This window comes from Chaetura pelagica, unplaced genomic scaffold, assembly GCF_000747805.2.
Source record: "Chaetura pelagica isolate M959 unplaced genomic scaffold, ChaPel_1.0 scaffold364, whole genome shotgun sequence".
Classification (NCBI taxonomy): Eukaryota; Metazoa; Chordata; class Aves; order Apodiformes; family Apodidae; genus Chaetura; species Chaetura pelagica.
This window is the reverse complement of record NW_009953089.1, coordinates 2,137,451-2,157,069: the sequence shown is the minus strand read 5'-3', so window position 1 is coordinate 2,157,069 and position 19,619 is coordinate 2,137,451.

Sequence of the window (19,619 nt, the reverse complement as noted above, 5' to 3'; positions counted from 1 at the left end):
CATTCCTGGGCCCAAAGCAAACATGAATTCATGCTAAAAAAATGCCAGTAGTTCTGACATGTATATCCCGAGGCATCTGGCAATTCAGGCATTAGATATATAGTACAATGAATGATCCAGGAGGAAATAATCTTTGAAGTGTAATGCAGAAGCAGAAGAAATGCCAGAATAAATTGCCACGTGAGCCCACAAAATTAAAAGTCAGTCCCAAACTTATCTGAAATCAATGAGTCTTCTCACTGATTCAGTGAAAAGTCTTCGAATCAGACAATAAATGAACCTCTGTGGCAATCTTTATGGATATCAGAAATAAGCCTGCTAATGAGAATATCAGAAGAAAAATAAATCCAGCTTGAAAATGTCTTCCTATGATTATCTGTTCCAGGTCACTGTATAATGCAAACAAGTATTTTTGCTGTTTAGTGAGTCTTAGGCATAGTTAAAGGTATAAATTACTTTTAAGGAAATTATGTTCTCTCCAGCTCTGCTAACACTGTAAGGTATTTCTCATGCTAAATAATGACTTCTGATCCCATTAGCTTGTGAGTATAACAGGCAGTCCATACCCTTAGGACAGCTCTCCTGGAAAAATAAGTAAAACCCCAATAAGGTCTGGCTCTATGTGGAAGGGAAATCCGGGCGTGCACAACAAAAACTCCTGGTTGAAATGACCATGGGTGGCACCACAATTCAGGTCATGTTCAGGTCTGCCAGCTGGGACATTCACAGTGCAGATAAGAATGACTGGCAATTCCTTCTTTTGCATAATTGGATTGCCAGCAAGTAGATTCTTTTGGCTTTTGTTTTCTGATATCATAATTAGTGGTGTCACTGTGAATTTGCAAGCATGGAAACACTTTCAATTCCATTCCATTTCTTTAACAGAAAAAAATTCCTTGAGCTTCTCAAGCTGCTGGGAAGCAGGAGATCTTTAGATGTGGCCTCCTATCTATTCCCCTGCAAAAAATCATTCACAGTCATTGCTCCCTCTGTTTTCTAAGGAACGAGGCAAGGACACTGCAGCTGACAGGGAGACAGGGAAACCCTGAAGCCACCAGGCAGAAGGTGCAGCACAAACCATGCCTATGGCCTGACATCCAACTTTCAGTCCATGATGAAATTCTTCCACCTCACTTTGCTCTCAGGATCAAGGGACATGGAGCACGTGACAAAAATGGATGAGGAGTGGATTTCCACCAGGCCCTGAAATTCTAGGGGCAACCCTACAGGCCTGTGATTTTTAAAACATTAATACTTTGGACAGATGAGATAACTCCCCTTCTAGGTTTTCAGCCTCTGGCTTGATGCTTGGCTACTCCAAAAAGAGAAAGAAGAAACAACCAGTGTATGAAACGTGCCTTTCAAGAACAGTTAGATTCCTAGAAAGGGATTTCAAGAAGAATTTGGGAGTAAATTGGTTGGAATCATCTTCAAATTCTTTTGCCCTGTCACACATTATGACATGTCACAGCTGACCTGACCCACAAGTACTGAAGCCTTCTCCAGAGCTTTACCATTAATTTCAGGATGAGGATGATAAGAAGCTGGAGACAAGAGAGACTTTGCCCTTCCTGGGCCAGGGTCTAGCAGTGGGACATGGTGGTGGGTGAGGCACATCAGCCATCCCTACACACAGGCTTCACCTGAGGATATTTACCTCCCATTTCTGGAGGGCAGAGTCAGGACAGGGACCACTTGAGCTGCCCTCTGGCAGCAGGAGGCTGGTGCTGGTGGTCTCAGCAAGACCAAAGGTGGGGACAAAACCTATCAGGATGGCAGGATGCTGAGAGGTGCTGAGAGGGGCTGTCCAACCACTGCAGCTCATCTAGGACTTGGTCCAGGAACTCCAGGAATCAGAAAATCAGCCAGATGTGTTTGTGAAACATTATCTGACACTCCCTGGCAATAACTGAGCGGCATCCCCTTCACTCTGCACCAGCACTTCTGAAGGGCTCTCTTTTTACTCCTTGAAAAGCCAGAAAACAGCATTACATCATGTCACTGGGGACTTCAAGGAAAGCTGGTGTATTAATTAGACTTCCTTGCAGTTTAATCAATCATTGCTCCAGGCTTGGGATGGAACTATAGCAATCAATCTTGTTTTTCCTTTTTTTTCCCCCACCAGAAGATAACCATTTGAGTCTCCCTTGTTAGCAGGAGAATAATCTTGCACTCAATTATCACAATTATTACCATTATTTACAGCTTTACAATGTACCCTGCAAGTGACTGCAGAGTCCATACAACAGAACAAGCAGTGTGATTAGGCCAGCCAAGGAAGGGCTGGGATGAAGTATCAGCTTTAATTCTAGTCTTATAACCAAAGCTATGTGAGCAAAGGGAGAAGATGGTGCCACTTGACTTGCAAACTGAGCCAGTTCATGATTTACTGCAGCCTCATTGACTTTAATTATTGGGTTTTTTTAATCAGAGTAGAGTTAAACAAAGACCTTTGTCCAGCAAAAAAATGAGGAAAGAGCCCAAGCCATGAGATATTGGCTAACACATCCACTTAATCACCATTCCTGCAACTTCAGCCTTTTGGGAAGCCTTTTATGTCCATATGGATTTCATGGGGCTTTTTACATTCATCATTCCCATTTTCTCTGGGGAGCTGCCATTAGGCTCTCTTCTCCACATTGGCCAGGAGGTCTCCTGGTTCTGAAGTGCTCTGGGGAGAGCTAATGACTATGGTAAAGTTTTACACATCTCCTTAGCTGATGGAGAGCAGAGCAGCTGGGCTGGCCTCACGCCAACCCTGCTCAATGCCGGGGTCGTGATGGATCTGCAGCCACATGCAAAGTTCAACAGGGAGTTTATTTGTGCTGCCATGCTAATGTGTTGGCTTGACATCACCACAATATGCTGGAAATTGCTTCCATAAAAAAGAAAAGCAGAGTGACTGATCATTCCAAGGAGGAATTATTCTAGATTTGGCACCTTCAGTCCATGCAATTTCCAGCTGCTAAGCAGATTAATATGTTGCATTTTAACCTGTGCATCCATCTTCAGATGTACCAAAATATATATATATATATAATAAAAGGCTTAGAAAGAAATTGCAGACCTAAGCTGAGTGAAAGGCTTTAAATAATGTCAAGCTCTTAAAGAACAAAGAGTTCATTATGTAGGTTTAAAACTGTTCATTTCTTTGTAACCAGTCCCTTAAAGAAAAATCTGTCCAAGTACACCCAAATGTGTCACAGCCTGATGGCACAAACAGGGAAATGGGAGGGATTTTGTTTCCCTCTCAATATTGCATGAAAAAACAATCTCAAGCAACCAATGAAGCATTTTTGCAACAAGATTCCTAGCTACTCTCACCAAATTGAAACTAGAAAATGAAAAGTGCTGACAAAAAATGATAAATATAAATATTGTCATGCATAGTTTTTGTTTGCTTTTACTTTTTGAGGCAGTGTTTACATCTGGGTTACACAGCATATTTCAGCTATTTATTTGCAATAGAAACATTTACAAACTGGAAGCATATGAATCAGGCTGTTGTTAATGCTTTGTCTGTAACATGTAATTACTTCAAGTGATGTTTTGCTCCAGGTATGAAGCAAAGCTGAGGTCTGTATTGCAGCAGTCTGCCTGTTAATCTGCCTGATCTCTCTCTGCCTTCTCTGTAGCACCCATTTCTTGAATAGGAAAAGGTCCAACTCACCCTACAACTCCAGAAGGTTTGACCAAATTGCTGTAATGTCAGTATTTCCCTGGGTGGCCCTGTGCTCTAGTCCACACACAGCTAAACAAGTTTAAGGCCACATCCAGAGACATGCAGTGATTAATTTATAACACTTTTATTCACTTGAATGCAATTTTGTGTGAAGCACACCAAAAAATGGGTCAGAACCTGCTTCCTGCCATGCACTTCTGAAAGCACCTGGCATGGCAAAACCTCAGAACTTGGATACAGGTAAGAAGGACAGACCTGAGGCTGGGGTAGCTCAGGTAGTGGCATCAGTGGCCTCACTCTCCCCAGGGAGCACAGCTCCCAAAGCTCCCAGCTCTAGAGACAGCACAGATTGGGCTCTAGTAGTTTATAATTCATTTGTAATTTTGTTACCACAAGAAGCCATTAGTCGTGCATTAGGTAACCCCCTATCTTTGCAATGTTGTCATTTATGAGGTACTTCTCTGCATTCATATTTACTGTTATTGCTGTGCTTATGATCATTCTCATAGTTATTGATATTGCTGTGCTTATTTTGTGTATCATGAACTTCAGTATATTAGCATCTGGGGTAGGACAATTCACAAAATTACTGTGAGCTGCAGGGTTTTCAAGTCCTGCCAGCCCTGGGCTTTGTCTTGGAGGGTCCCTGTGCAGGGATGAGAAAGTCCTGCCCTAAGGTCAGCTGGTGACAGCCAGGACACAGCCACGAGGGGGCACAGGGAGGGATTTCCCTCTGCTGCCCAAGGTCCAGAGGGGAAAGTAACCCATTCTGCATGGATGCTGAGCCCCAGAGGTGCTGAAGAGTGTCCTCAGGCTGTCCCTGGGATCAGGCTCCTATGAAAGAGTTCTCCAGCATGGAGCCACTTCAGCAGCCAAAATCCTATTCCCACCTGCTCATGGACAACTGAAGTGCAGTGCATTGCACCCAGGCTGCTGATCAATTAGCTCTCCAGAACTGATTTGTGGCCCTTCTCCTTAGAGCTGTGTCAGCCAAACCTGCAGCAGAGCCTGAGATGCTGAACTCGATGAAGTCTGGCTGCTGACGTGGTGGCAGGGAGCAGCTCAGCCACCACAGCTGGGGGCAGACTCTTCTGAATGGGACTTCTGTTTTTCTTTCACTTTTTCAGCAAGTGGGGTGCTTTTCAGCCTCAGCTCAGCCCTGTGCTGCTCCTCACCTTGGCTGTGTCTCCTGAGCCTCCCTGGCTGCTGGTGGCTCCCAGCCCTACTCTTATAAAAATGTAGAAATATCCACGTTCATAAGAGTCCCACAGAAAGTGTTGACAGGGAGATATTTTGATAAATGCTGAGTCCTTATTACAAGCCATCAACACCCAGAGAAGTCCTCCTTGCAAGAGGAAAGGATACAATTGCTCCCTGGTCTTAAGTTACAAGAAATGTGTTTGACAACTTTTTGACTGTAATGGTTTTCCTGGTCTTCACTGACATAAATGATCTTGACAGTGTCACTCAAAGTTATTGAAATCCAGGTCAAGCAAAACAGATTAGAACAGGAAATTAAATTTCCTTATGAGCAGATTAACTGAACTGAGCTCTGTCGTTGGTCCTGCTTTTCCCCTCTCCCTCCTCCAATGGCCAGAGTTTGTTTTTGTCCTCTTTGCTGAGTCCTTTGAAGAGCCCAGGGGAGCAGACACCAAAAATGCTTCAGTGTTTTTACTTTTAACTTATTTTTTCTACAACGATGCATCAAAAAAAAGCTTGAAAACCTTCAGCCCAGCACATGATGTGGTAGTTCTCAACTTTCTACCATAGTCACTGTTCAGGCAAAATGTTCTGTTTTCCTTGGGTTTGTGACTCAAGCCAGCAAAACCTCCCATACTCAGATACTGGCTGATCTCATTCCCTGTATGAACAACCTCTTTAGGGAGTTTATGGATCATTTCACACTATACATTTTTCAAAAGCTGTAATATAAACATATTTAAGAATGGCCCAGCACCACCAACACGAGCTGCACGCCCTGTGGGTCCCACTGGAGAAGAGCCCTGTTAGATGATGCAGGTCCTCACGACATGGTATTTCTTGAACACTTTTCTGGCACTGAGATGAGGACAGGGCTGATAAGCACATGGCTGGGCTCTGGCAGCATCCTTGCCCACTCAGGAGAAGCTTTATCCACACTCCTGCCCCTAGACCATTGCAGACTCAGGCACGTGCTGGTGAGGGTGGTTAACTTTGGCTTATGCTCAAACACGTGTGTCCCATTTGTACTTTATTTTATCTTCTCCTTGATCGATACATGGAAGAATAAAGAGACCTCTCAGTTAATTTCAGAGTGGAAAACATTTGTTCCAGCATCTTTCCTTCCTTAAGGCAGCTGGGATAGTGAAGGTGTATTACTTGTGTGCAGTGCTTGAGGTTATAAGACAAATTAAAATAACAGTGTGTTCCAAATGAGATTGCAATGTATGTATTTGGTTTCTTTCATTTGATTTCTTTGACTGGGATATTAAATTGAATTGACTAGTCACATACTTCACAGGGCAGTGAATTATTCAAAGCAAAGCCTGAATTGCAGTTAATTTAACCTCCTGCAAAACCCAGTTAAACTGTTGTTTTCATGGACTGTGACTCAGGGTCTGGAGAGATGCAGCTTTGGATCTTCTGGGCTGGATGTCTGCAAGATTCAGCACTTGGGGGCCCTTGCAGGGATGTGTAATGGGGTGCTAGACTGCAGAAGTAGGCAGATACGGGGTCTGCCTAGAGTTTAGCTGCATAAAACTTCCCAATTAATGTCTTGTGTTCTCAGTGCTTGTAGGAGTAACGGGAACTGGAGTTTAAAGTAGCAGATGCTCAGCTGTGCTGAAAATTAAAGAGACTTTCTCCTCTGCCCAGACAGTCCAGTGCAAAACAACTCCTTGCTGTAGCAGAGACAGATTTCAGGCTTTTAAAGAAGGCCAAACCCCTCCTGCTCCACACTTGATACATCCCACTCCAGCTTCCTCTGCTCCGTTGGTGTTGCCAGACCCTCCGTCTCTGTCGTGTATGTACGAAGGCAAAAAATAAAGCAGCCAGTTTTTGCAGCTCCAATTTTAGCAGTAGTTTCACAGTTACTATTGTGCTAGAACTCCACATGACACAAAGAAATCTAGTAGGTCAGCAGCTTGAAAATAAAGTCTAATTTTATATTTAGGCGAGTTACATAAGCATTTGCTAATTAAGAAAAGTGTTTGCCCATCATTCTCCCAGAAGAGAAAAACACACACAATACTTGAAAGGTGCCTTAAAGTTAAAACCAGAAATGCTCAGAATTGCCCTTTCCATAAAAGATTTTGAAGAAATTTTCACAGGCCACAACAATATTTAAAAATAAAATCAAGTGTTATGTTTGAAAACATAGTGAGAAATGTGTTGGGTTTTAAGTAGCACAAGATGATAATGTTAGTACCTCTGCTAACAAAACCTCTGAAGCACTTGAAAGGACCCAATTAAATTAACAGGGACTTTTTGTTTTCTGCTTTTCATGCTGTAAAAGTAATTTGGCTGTCCTTGGCTGGTGATTTCAATGGAGCTGAACCAGTAACCAATTTTCCAGCAAGAGAGAGGCAGAAGAAATTTTAAAAGGCCTCGGGTTTTCACTCTACATGAATAATTAGTGGAATTGCTTCTGGAAAACAAGCTCAATTCTGTGATGCATCTTCAGTCAATGGGGAAAAATACCACTCATGACAAAAACGTGTCTGCTCGTGGTTAGAGAGTAGAGCTGTACAACTCTTAGCATGGCAGGATTGGAAAGGGACTAGTCAGAAACCTCTTTTTGCTCATGAGGGATCAACCCAGGCAGAGTGAGGGGACAGTAATGGCCAAGCAGGGTGAGCAGGGGATGGGGTTTGTACCTAGTGTGGTGCAGATGCTCTGGCAAACAGCAGTTGTCACTACACTTCATAGTAAAAGTGAATTTATAGATTATAAAGAGCCAGCTGCTAGTTTATGAATGATTCATCGATCAATTTTATAGACGCTCAGAATTTAACAACTCAAAACCTTTCTTACCATCACAGCTCACAGCTGCCTGCATCGCATCCCGCTGATGGGATGTGAGAGCCACCAACACCTCCCACCTTTTGCCTGCCTCTGCTTTCAGCCACTGGGTTTAGCTTCAAGCTACAGGGAGAGCAGCATGCCCAGTGAGCCAGCTTTCATCCCCTATTAGTATCTTCTTTAACTGGAGATCTTCATTAGCTGTCTGCTCATCACAAAGTATTGGCAGAGGCTGCTGAAGGTTTTCTTCTGAAATGGCCCTGCTGAAGCAGCACAAGGTGCCTTTCTCATTCAATAATTGGTGTTTCTTGCAGGCTTGGCTGAGCAAAAACGCCTCTGTCCTCCTCCCCTAACTATAGATAGGGACTTGCAAACCCTTACACCACTACTGACAAACCTGGCCACCTTCACATCTCTTTTACTGGCTCTTTTCTTTCTTCGAGGTTTACTGGGTTCCCTTAATTAATTGTCTTTATTCCAGTTCATTCTGCGTGATAATTAAGTCCATTTATTCTAAGCAGCTTTCTTCAAAGAGAGAGGATTCAGATGCATGAAGGATACCTCTCAGCAGTGAGAAGAAGCTGCTGAGTGCTTTGGTCACATTGTCAGCATTGAAAAATGTTGCTTTTGACTGGCTTGCAGACACCCTTCAGGAGTCATCAACTAAGGAAAAACTGTTAAAACCATGAACAAAATTATTCTCACCTCCTTCCTCTTGACTAACTCAATTTTTTTGTTTAGGTGACTTTACTAAAAGTGACTGGCATTATGACTATGCCTTCTCTTTCTTCAGAGAGAAAAACTGCCTTTCCCAGAACACCCTGAATTTTCTCTTTCCTCCAGCCCACTCAGCCTTTTCTTCTCCAAGGGATCCTCAGTCTGTGCCACCTTACATCTGTGGAGCTGATTTCGCCTCCCAGAGCTCAGTGGTCATGAACCCACCTGCCTTTTTCAGATTGCTTCTGAAAATGAGATTTTACCAGCAAACTGCTCTCAATAAACAAACCTCAGTATCTAAAAGAATTTTACTGTTAATTCTCTCCTATCGCTTTGTCGTTTCTGTCAGAGTCCAACAATAATTTTATTGAGATCCTTCTTTAATGCAACTCTTTTCCATGCTTTCTTGCCTGAAGAGAGCTTTAATATGAGGATGGGTTAGAGCTAATCTTCCCCTAAGGTCTCCAGGCCTACTGCAGCACTCCTCATTTGAATGCACCCTGAGTCCATCACTAAATTTCCCAACCAGATGAAGCAGAAATGGGTTCTGGCCTGCCTGGCTCTGGAGCTCTCATTAAAATAGCAGCCTGGGTATTAAAAAAATAGACAAATACCTCTGAGATCCTTGTCAGTCTAATACATTCTTACTGGAATTAATAAAACACATGTAGTTTAATAGATGAAGAGTAACTCATTCTCTGAAAAATATTTCGGTGGGAGCGATGATAAAACTACTTGCATCATTCCATTTTGTGCCTGGCATTATTTGTGTACCCTGTGAATCAGCCACCAACCAGGGAACAGGGGAAAGCCAGTAAGGCTTCTGCAGGCAAAGGTTTTAGTGGAATTTGTAGTTCTCTGTGTTTTATGATTTTCTGGGAAGAATTTGTCTTGCAGCCATTTTTACCACTGCTGAGTACGTGGAGAAGTTGAGTGACAACGGGCATCGTGTCAGGTCTGCGCAAGTGACCTTCAGTTTGTGCTTCCCAAGGGGGACAAAATGAGCTTATGAAGAGGATCTCTGATTTATAGTGAGCAATTGTGTCCTTGGGAAAGTGGAGAATTAATAATGATCAGAGAAATTACACAGATATAAACCAGAGGTGATATAAATCAGTGGACTGGGCTGCATATTCTGAAGCTGCCCTGCCTGTCCCTGCCTGCAGCGGTTCACAGGGGGTGACCTGGTGGGAGAAAGCAGGTCAGGTGGCTTCAAACTGAAAGCCACAGATAAATCTAGTAGGGCTTGTGATTCAGAGCAGGTTTGGGACTTAAACCCTACAGTGAGGGTTTAAGGCTAGTGAGTCTGCATTCCTCATCCCTTGCCATGGGTAGCCTGGCAGATCAGCCTGCAATTAGGACTGAAGATGTGACACCAGCAGGTGATGGGGAAAAGGAGCAGGTTAGGAAGTAGCTCAAATATTTTCTTCTGCAAATCATCTTTCACTTTTTTAAAAAAATAAAGTCTTTTATTTCCTCCTTGACATTTTCCTCTTTTTTCTCCCTTCTTCCCTGCCTGCTTCCTGTTCTAATGTTGTTCTTCATGAAAGAGATATAAAATCCTGCTCTTCATAAAAAAACCCACACCTCTTTCTGCAATTTGAAACATTTTTTGACCCCAAATATGTTCTGTGTTTTGTAGTGTTTCATAATGACAAAAAATTAAAAAAAAACCCCACACCAAAACCCAGATAGTTCATCTTCATAATTCAGTTTGTGATGGAATAGGGTGGCAGCATTTCTGGCTGCTGAACGTGGCCTTCTCCCACAGTCCTGAGGAAAAGAAACCCCAAGTCTATCATACAAGAACTGTTTTAAATTTAAAGCCAAATTGATTGATGTTTGTGTTGGGAAAGGCAGAGAGCTAAGTAGTTCATTTCAAGAGAGAAGCTAAGTTTGCATTCAGGTATTTAAATGATAAAAATATTTCATTATACGATATGCTCCAATTTTGACTGATGAAGCTCTTGCTTCACCATCTCATCACTTCTTTTACCCCTTCCATAATTCAAGCTTTCATCTCACATTCCTCTGGGAAATGATTTTTTTTAAAACCAAGGAAAACTCTTCCAAAAGCCTTCTGCCTCCCTTCCTTTGACTCTTATCTGTAACTGATATAAATAGAGGTATAATTAGACATTAAAAAGTCAACACATCAAGCTTCTTAATTAATTATGATTTGCCTATTGAGTTAATGTCCTCGTAAATTATTCTGCAGGTAATGTGATTGTCTTTTCTAGACATAATTGCATTGTTTATCCTATAGAGGCTTTCCATAGAGTTGTGTTAATTGTAAGAACAACTCGTGCACACAAAGGAGTAATTCGTATTGTCCTTTCCTGCTCACAACTTCAGGATACACAGACAATGCACAAAATCCCACAAATTGCCCTTCTGCATCTCAGGTGCTTTTTTATTATTATTATTTTCTAAAAATCTAACTATAAATGTCTTAAAATCAGGTATCTAGATGTATGTATTAGATGCCATAACTAATAGCATTTGTATCTCAGATTTTCAGGTGCAGTATCTAGGCTCTAATGTTTTCATAACTCAGGCCCTATGTTAGAGGAGTTACATCAGAGCTACCTGGAGCTGTCTAAAAGCAGCACAACTGTATTTTAAGCCATTTCCTATTTTCCAGGCCATGGGGAATAAAGAGGCCTGATCATTCCTTTCCAGAGGACATCAATATTCCCTACGAGCACACACACCTCACCCATCTATGAAAACTAATGAACAGGGCACATATTGCTGCTGATTCTGCACAGGCTTTTGCAATGAGTGATTAACTTTAAATAGCTTGATAATCAAGTGCAAATTAGGAAGGGGTGGGATTGGGATGTCGGAAGTATTTAAAGACCTGGAAACCTCCCTTCCCAGCCTGTTTCCTGGAGATAGGTGTCTCAGTAGGCTTTTCCTGTGCCATGCCATGCCCACAGAAGGGTGGCTGGCCAGCCTGTTTCCTGGAGATAGGTGTCTCAGTGGGCTTTTCCTGTGCCATGCCATGCCATGCCATGCCCACAGAAGGGTGGCTGCAGGAGCAGGACAAGGAGACAGCAGTCATGTAGGCATGGAGTAAACCATCCCTTATGACTCCCCACTTGGTGTTCTCCATCTCCTTGTGCTGGGCTGCTGAAGATGTGTCTCTACCATGGCTCATGGAGGAGGGGGCTCCATTGCCAAGCTGTCTAGAGATTCATCATTTTAGCTCTTGAGGTGAATTTGGTTTGCTCCTGAAGGCCAGCAATTGTCAGGTATGTGCTCCAGGAGATTTTGGTCTCCAGCATGGAGCCACTTCAGCAGCCAAAATCCTATTCCCACCTGCCCATGGACAACTGAAGTGCAGTGCATTGCACCCAGGCTGCTGATCAATTAGCTCTCCAGAACTGATTTGTGGCCCTTCTCCTTAGAGCTGTGTCAGCCAAACCTGCAGCAGAGCCTGAGATGCTGAACTCGATGAAGTCTGGCTGCTGACGTGGTGGCAGGGAGCAGCTCAGCCACCACAGCTGGGGGCAGACTCTTCTGAATGGGACTTCTGTTTTTCTTTCACTTTTTCAGCAAGTGGGGTGCTTTTCAGCCTCAGCTCAGCCCTGTGCTGCTCCTCACCTTGGCTGTGTCTCCTGAGCCTCCCTGGCTGCTGGTGGCTCCCAGCCCTACTCTTATAAAAATGTAGAAATATCCACGTTCATAAGAGTCCCACAGAAAGTGTTGACAGGGAGATATTTTGATAAATGCTGAGTCCTTATTACAAGCCATCAACACCCAGAGAAGTCCTCCTTGCAAGAGGAAAGGATACAATTGCTCCCTGGTCTTAAGTTACAAGAAATGTGTTTGATAACTTTTTGACTGTAATGGTTTTCCTGGTCTTCACTGACATAAATGATCTTGACAGTGTCACTCAAAGTTATTGAAATCCAGGTCAAGCAAAACAGATTAGAACAGGAAATTAAATTTCCTTATGAGCAGATTAACTGAACTGAGCTCTGTCGTTGGTCCTGCTTTTCCCCTCTCCCTCCTCCAATGGCCAGAGTTTGTTTTTGTCCTCTTTGCTGAGTCCTTTGAAGAGCCCAGGGGAGCAGACACCAAAAATGCTTCAGTGTTTTTACTTTTAACTTATTTTTTCTACAACGATGCATCAAAAAAAAGCTTGAAAACCTTCAGCCCAGCACATGATGTGGTAGTTCTCAACTTTCTACCATAGTCACTGTTCAGGCAAAATGTTCTGTTTTCCTTGGGTTTGTGACTCAAGCCAGCAAAACCTCCCATACTCAGATACTGGCTGATCTCATTCCCTGTATGAACAACCTCTTTAGGGAGTTTATGGATCATTTCACACTATACATTTTTCAAAAGCTGTAATATAAACATATTTAAGAATGGCCCAGCACCACCAACACGAGCTGCACGCCCTGTGGGTCCCACTGGAGAAGAGCCCTGTTAGATGATGCAGGTCCTCACGACATGGTATTTCTTGAACACTTTTCTGGCACTGAGATGAGGACAGGGCTGATAAGCACATGGCTGGGCTCTGGCAGCATCCTTGCCCACTCAGGAGAAGCTTTATCCACACTCCTGCCCCTAGACCATTGCAGACTCAGGCACGTGCTGGTGAGGGTGGTTAACTTTGGCTTATGCTCAAACACGTGTGTCCCATTTGTACTTTATTTTATCTTCTCCTTGATCGATACATGGAAGAATAAAGAGACCTCTCAGTTAATTTCAGAGTGGAAAACATTTGTTCCAGCATCTTTCCTTCCTTAAGGCAGCTGGGATAGTGAAGGTGTATTACTTGTGTGCAGTGCTTGAGGTTATAAGACAAATTAAAATAACAGTGTGTTCCAAATGAGATTGCAATGTATGTATTTGGTTTCTTTCATTTGATTTCTTTGACTGGGATATTAAATTGAATTGACTAGTCACATACTTCACAGGGCAGTGAATTATTCAAAGCAAAGCCTGAATTGCAGTTAATTTAACCTCCTGCAAAACCCAGTTAAACTGTTGTTTTCATGGACTGTGACTCAGGGTCTGGAGAGATGCAGCTTTGGATCTTCTGGGCTGGATGTCTGCAAGATTCAGCACTTGGGGGCCCTTGCAGGGATGTGTAATGGGGTGCTAGACTGCAGAAGTAGGCAGATACGGGGTCTGCCTAGAGTTTAGCTGCATAAAACTTCCCAATTAATGTCTTGTGTTCTCAGTGCTTGTAGGAGTAACGGGAACTGGAGTTTAAAGTAGCAGATGCTCAGCTGTGCTGAAAATTAAAGAGACTTTCTCCTCTGCCCAGACAGTCCAGTGCAAAACAACTCCTTGCTGTAGCAGAGACAGATTTCAGGCTTTTAAAGAAGGCCAAACCCCTCCTGCTCCACACTTGATACATCCCACTCCAGCTTCCTCTGCTCCGTTGGTGTTGCCAGACCCTCCGTCTCTGTCGTGTATGTACGAAGGCAAAAAATAAAGCAGCCAGTTTTTGCAGCTCCAATTTTAGCAGTAGTTTCACAGTTACTATTGTGCTAGAACTCCACATGACACAAAGAAATCTAGTAGGTCAGCAGCTTGAAAATAAAGTCTAATTTTATATTTAGGCGAGTTACATAAGCATTTGCTAATTAAGAAAAGTGTTTGCCCATCATTCTCCCAGAAGAGAAAAACACACACAATACTTGAAAGGTGCCTTAAAGTTAAAACCAGAAATGCTCAGAATTGCCCTTTCCATAAAAGATTTTGAAGAAATTTTCACAGGCCACAACAATATTTAAAAATAAAATCAAGTGTTATGTTTGAAAACATAGTGAGAAATGTGTTGGGTTTTAAGTAGCACAAGATGATAATGTTAGTACCTCTGCTAACAAAACCTCTGAAGCACTTGAAAGGACCCAATTAAATTAACAGGGACTTTTTGTTTTCTGCTTTTCATGCTGTAAAAGTAATTTGGCTGTCCTTGGCTGGTGATTTCAATGGAGCTGAACCAGTAACCAATTTTCCAGCAAGAGAGAGGCAGAAGAAATTTTAAAAGGCCTCGGGTTTTCACTCTACATGAATAATTAGTGGAATTGCTTCTGGAAAACAAGCTCAATTCTGTGATGCATCTTCAGTCAATGGGGAAAAATACCACTCATGACAAAAACGTGTCTGCTCGTGGTTAGAGAGTAGAGCTGTACAACTCTTAGCATGGCAGGATTGGAAAGGGACTAGTCAGAAACCTCTTTTTGCTCATGAGGGATCAACCCAGGCAGAGTGAGGGGACAGTAATGGCCAAGCAGGGTGAGCAGGGGATGGGGTTTGTACCTAGTGTGGTGCAGATGCTCTGGCAAACAGCAGTTGTCACTACACTTCATAGTAAAAGTGAATTTATAGATTATAAAGAGCCAGCTGCTAGTTTATGAATGATTCATCGATCAATTTTATAGACGCTCAGAATTTAACAACTCAAAACCTTTCTTACCATCACAGCTCACAGCTGCCTGCATCGCATCCCGCTGATGGGATGTGAGAGCCACCAACACCTCCCGCCTGTTGCCTGCCTCTGCTTTCAACCACTGGGTTTAGCTTCAAGCTACAGGGAGAGCAGCATGCCCAGTGAGCCAGCTTTCATCCCCTATTAGTATCTTCTTTAACTGGAGATCTTCATTAGCTGTCTGCTCATCACAAAGTATTGGCAGAGGCTGCTGAAGGTTTTCTTCTGAAATGGCCCTGCTGAAGCAGCACAAGGTGCCTTTCTCATTCAATAATTGGTGTTTCTTGCAGGCTTGGCTGAGCAAAAACGCCTCTGTCCTCCTCCCCTAACTATAGATAGGGACTTGCAAACCCTTACACCACTACTGACAAACCTGGCCACCTTCACATCTCTTTTACTGGCTCTTTTCTTTCTTCGAGGTTTACTGGGTTCCCTTAATTAATTGTCTTTATTCCAGTTCATTCTGCGTGATAATTAAGTCCATTTATTCTAAGCAGCTTTCTTCAAAGAGAGAGGATTCAGATGCATGAAGGATACCTCTCAGCAGTGAGAAGAAGCTGCTGAGTGCTTTGGTCACATTGTCAGCATTGAAAAATGTTGCTTTTGACTGGCTTGCAGACACCCTTCAGGAGTCATCAACTAAGGAAAAACTGTTAAAACCATGAACAAAATTATTCTCACCTCCTTCCTCTTGACTAACTCAATTTTTTTGTTTAGGTGACTTTACTAAAAGTGACTGGCATTATGACTATGCCTTCTCTTTCTTCAGAGAGAAAAACTGCCTTTCCCAGAACACCCTGAATTTTCTCTTTCCTCCAGCCCACTCAGCCTTTTCTTCTCCAAGGGATCCTCAGTCTGTGCCACCTTACATCTGTGGAGCTGATTTCGCCTCCCAGAGCTCAGTGGTCATGAACCCACCTGCCTTTTTCAGATTGCTTCTGAAAATGAGATTTTACCAGCAAACTGCTCTCAATAAACAAACCTCAGTATCTAAAAGAATTTTACTGTTAATTCTCTCCTATCGCTTTGTCGTTTCTGTCAGAGTCCAACAATAATTTTATTGAGATCCTTCTTTAATGCAACTCTTTTCCATGCTTTCTTGCCTGAAGAGAGCTTTAATATGAGGATGGGTTAGAGCTAATCTTCCCCTAAGGTCTCCAGGCCTACTGCAGCACTCCTCATTTGAATGCACCCTGAGTCCATCACTAAATTTCCCAACCAGATGAAGCAGAAATGGGTTCTGGCCTGCCTGGCTCTGGAGCTCTCATTAAAATAGCAGCCTGGGTATTAAAAAAATAGACAAATACCTCTGAGATCCTTGTCAGTCTAATACATTCTTACTGGAATTAATAAAACACATGTAGTTTAATAGATGAAGAGTAACTCATTCTCTGAAAAATATTTCGGTGGGAGCGATGATAAAACTACTTGCATCATTCCATTTTGTGCCTGGCATTATTTGTGTACCCTGTGAATCAGCCACCAACCAGGGAACAGGGGAAAGCCAGTAAGGCTTCTGCAGGCAAAGGTTTTAGTGGAATTTGTAGTTCTCTGTGTTTTATGATTTTCTGGGAAGAATTTGTCTTGCAGCCATTTTTACCACTGCTGAGTACGTGGAGAAGTTGAGTGACAACGGGCATCGTGTCAGGTCTGCGCAAGTGACCTTCAGTTTGTGCTTCCCAAGGGGGACAAAATGAGCTTATGAAGAGGATCTCTGATTTATAGTGAGCAATTGTGTCCTTGGGAAAGTGGAGAATTAATAATGATCAGAGAAATTACACAGATATAAACCAGAGGTGATATAAATCAGTGGACTGGGCTGCATATTCTGAAGCTGCCCTGCCTGTCCCTGCCTGCAGCGGTTCACAGGGGGTGACCTGGTGGGAGAAAGCAGGTCAGGTGGCTTCAAACTGAAAGCCACAGATAAATCTAGTAGGGCTTGTGATTCAGAGCAGGTTTGGGACTTAAACCCTACAGTGAGGGTTTAAGGCTAGTGAGTCTGCATTCCTCATCCCTTGCCATGGGTAGCCTGGCAGATCAGCCTGCAATTAGGACTGAAGATGTGACACCAGCAGGTGATGGGGAAAAGGAGCAGGTTAGGAAGTAGCTCAAATATTTTCTTCTGCAAATCATCTTTCACTTTTTTAAAAAAATAAAGTCTTTTATTTCCTCCTTGACATTTTCCTCTTTTTTCTCCCTTCTTCCCTGCCTGCTTCCTGTTCTAATGTTGTTCTTCATGAAAGAGATATAAAATCCTGCTCTTCATAAAAAAACCCACACCTCTTTCTGCAATTTGAAACATTTTTTGACCCCAAATATGTTCTGTGTTTTGTAGTGTTTCATAATGACAAAAAATTAAAAAAAAACCCCACACCAAAACCCAGATAGTTCATCTTCATAATTCAGTTTGTGATGGAATAGGGTGGCAGCATTTCTGTCTGCTGAACGTGGCCTTCTCCCACAGTCCTGAGGAAAAGAAACCCCAAGTCTATCATACAAGAACTGTTTTAAATTTAAAGCCAAATTGATTGATGTTTGTGTTGGGAAAGGCAGAGAGCTAAGTAGTTCATTTCAAGAGAGAAGCTAAGTTTGCATTCAGGTATTTAAATGATAAAAATATTTAATTATACGATATGCTCCAATTTTGATTGATGAAGCTCTTGCTTCACCATCTCATCACTTCTTTTACCCCTTCCATAATTCAAGCTTTCATCTCACATTCCTCTGGGAAATGATTTTTTTTAAAACCAAGGAAAACTCTTCCAAAAGCCTTCTGCCTCCCTTCCTTTGACTCTTATCTGTAACTGATATAAATAGAGGTATAATTAGACATTAAAAAGTCAACACATCAAGCTTCTTAATTAATTATGATTTGCCTATTGAGTTAATGTCCTCGTAAATTATTCTGCAGGTAATGTGATTGTCTTTTCTAGACATAATTGCATTGTTTATCCTATAGAGGCTTTCCATAGAGTTGTGTTAATTGTAAGAACAACTCGTGCACACAAAGGAGTAATTCGTATTGTCCTTTCCTGCTCACAACTTCAGGATACACAGACAATGCACAAAATCCCACAAATTGCCCTTCTGCATCTCAGGTGCTTTTTTATTATTATTATTTTCTAAAAATCTAACTATAAATGTCTTAAAATCAGGTATCTAGATGTATGTATTAGATGCCATAACTAATAGCATTTGTATCTCAGATTTTCAGGTGCAGTATCTAGGCTCTAATGTTTTCATAACTCAGGCCCTATGTTAGAGGAGTTACATCAGAGCTACCTGGAGCTGTCTAAAAGCAGCACAACTGTATTTTAAGCCATTTCCTATTTTCCAGGCCATGGGGAATAAAGAGGCCTGATCATTCCTTTCCAGAGGACATCAATATTCCCTACGAGCACACACACCTCACCCATCTATGAAAACTAATGAACAGGGCACATATTGCTGCTGATTCTGCACAGACTTTTGCAATGAGTGATTAACTTTAAATAGCTTGATAATCAAGTGCAAATTAGGAAGGGGTGGGATTGGGATGTGGGAAGTATTTAAAGACCTGGAAACCTCCCTTCCCAGCCTGTTTCCTGGAGATAGGTGTCTCAGTGGGCTTTTCCTGTGCCATGCCATGCCATGCCATGCCCACAGAAGGGTGGCTGCAGGAGCAGGACAAGGAGACAGCAGTCATGTAGGCATGGAGTAAACCATCCCTTATGACTCCCCACTTGGTGTTCTCCATCTCCTTGTGCTGGGCTGCTGAAGATGTGTCTCTACCATGGCTCATGGAGGAGGGGGCTCCATTGCCAAGCTGTCTAGAGATTCATCATTTTAGCTCTTGAGGTGGATTTGGTTTGCTCCTGAAGGCCAGCAATTGTCAGGTATGTGCTCCAGGAGATTTTGGGACCATGCAGGGCCTGATGGCAGGGCTCCTGGTGCCACCTGGGGGGAAGTTCTGCTCCAATCCAGTTGCTTTTTCCACATGGGAATTCATGTACAGTTGGGTTGTACACACTACTTAATAGGGAGGCTGTTGGCTTTAATCCAGCTGCTTGGATGCTGTTGTTGGGTCTTGGAAATCCTCTTGGGGAAGGAAGCTCCCACCTACAGGTCCTGCTGACAGGTGGTTCAGGCTTTCCCATAAATTAGGCTCCATCTCAAAGGCAGGACATGATGGTAGCTCCATAGCATTGCTCTGGGCCAGTGGAATGGATGTAGTAATACCTGTTTGCATTTGGGGGTCTCTCAGCATTCTCTGCTCTGCTTTTTGCTTCTCTCTTGTTCCCTTAAGAATATGTGGGTTGGTGATGAGAAAGTTTACAAATTTTCTCATGGAAATTCTTTCTATTTCACCTTTTCCCTTCCCTATTTCCAAGATTTGTCAGGTCTGCTGAACCCTTTGCTTCTTCCAGCTGAACCTTCTGTCTCTCCAGTGTTCTCTTAGCAGGAGAATCCTCCTCTTTTCTTGCAGTGTTCAGAAACCACAGTGGTGGGCAGAAGGACTCACTGTGCTGAGGTTCCTGGACACTTCTTGTGGTCTGAGTTATTTCTGAGGCTAATGAGCTTATCAGCTCTTCTTGATGAGATTTGTTAAGTGCTTGCTTAAAGAAAACAAGCAGCAAGAGTTAGGAACCTTCATAGATGTATAATTGACGTATAAGCCCAGGTACCTCCCCTCCTGCAGTTTGGCAAATCCCCTCTCCTGTCAGCTCTTCCTCTGGCACCTGCCTCTTCTCAAATTGCTGTGCAAGACATGCACATGTTATTTTC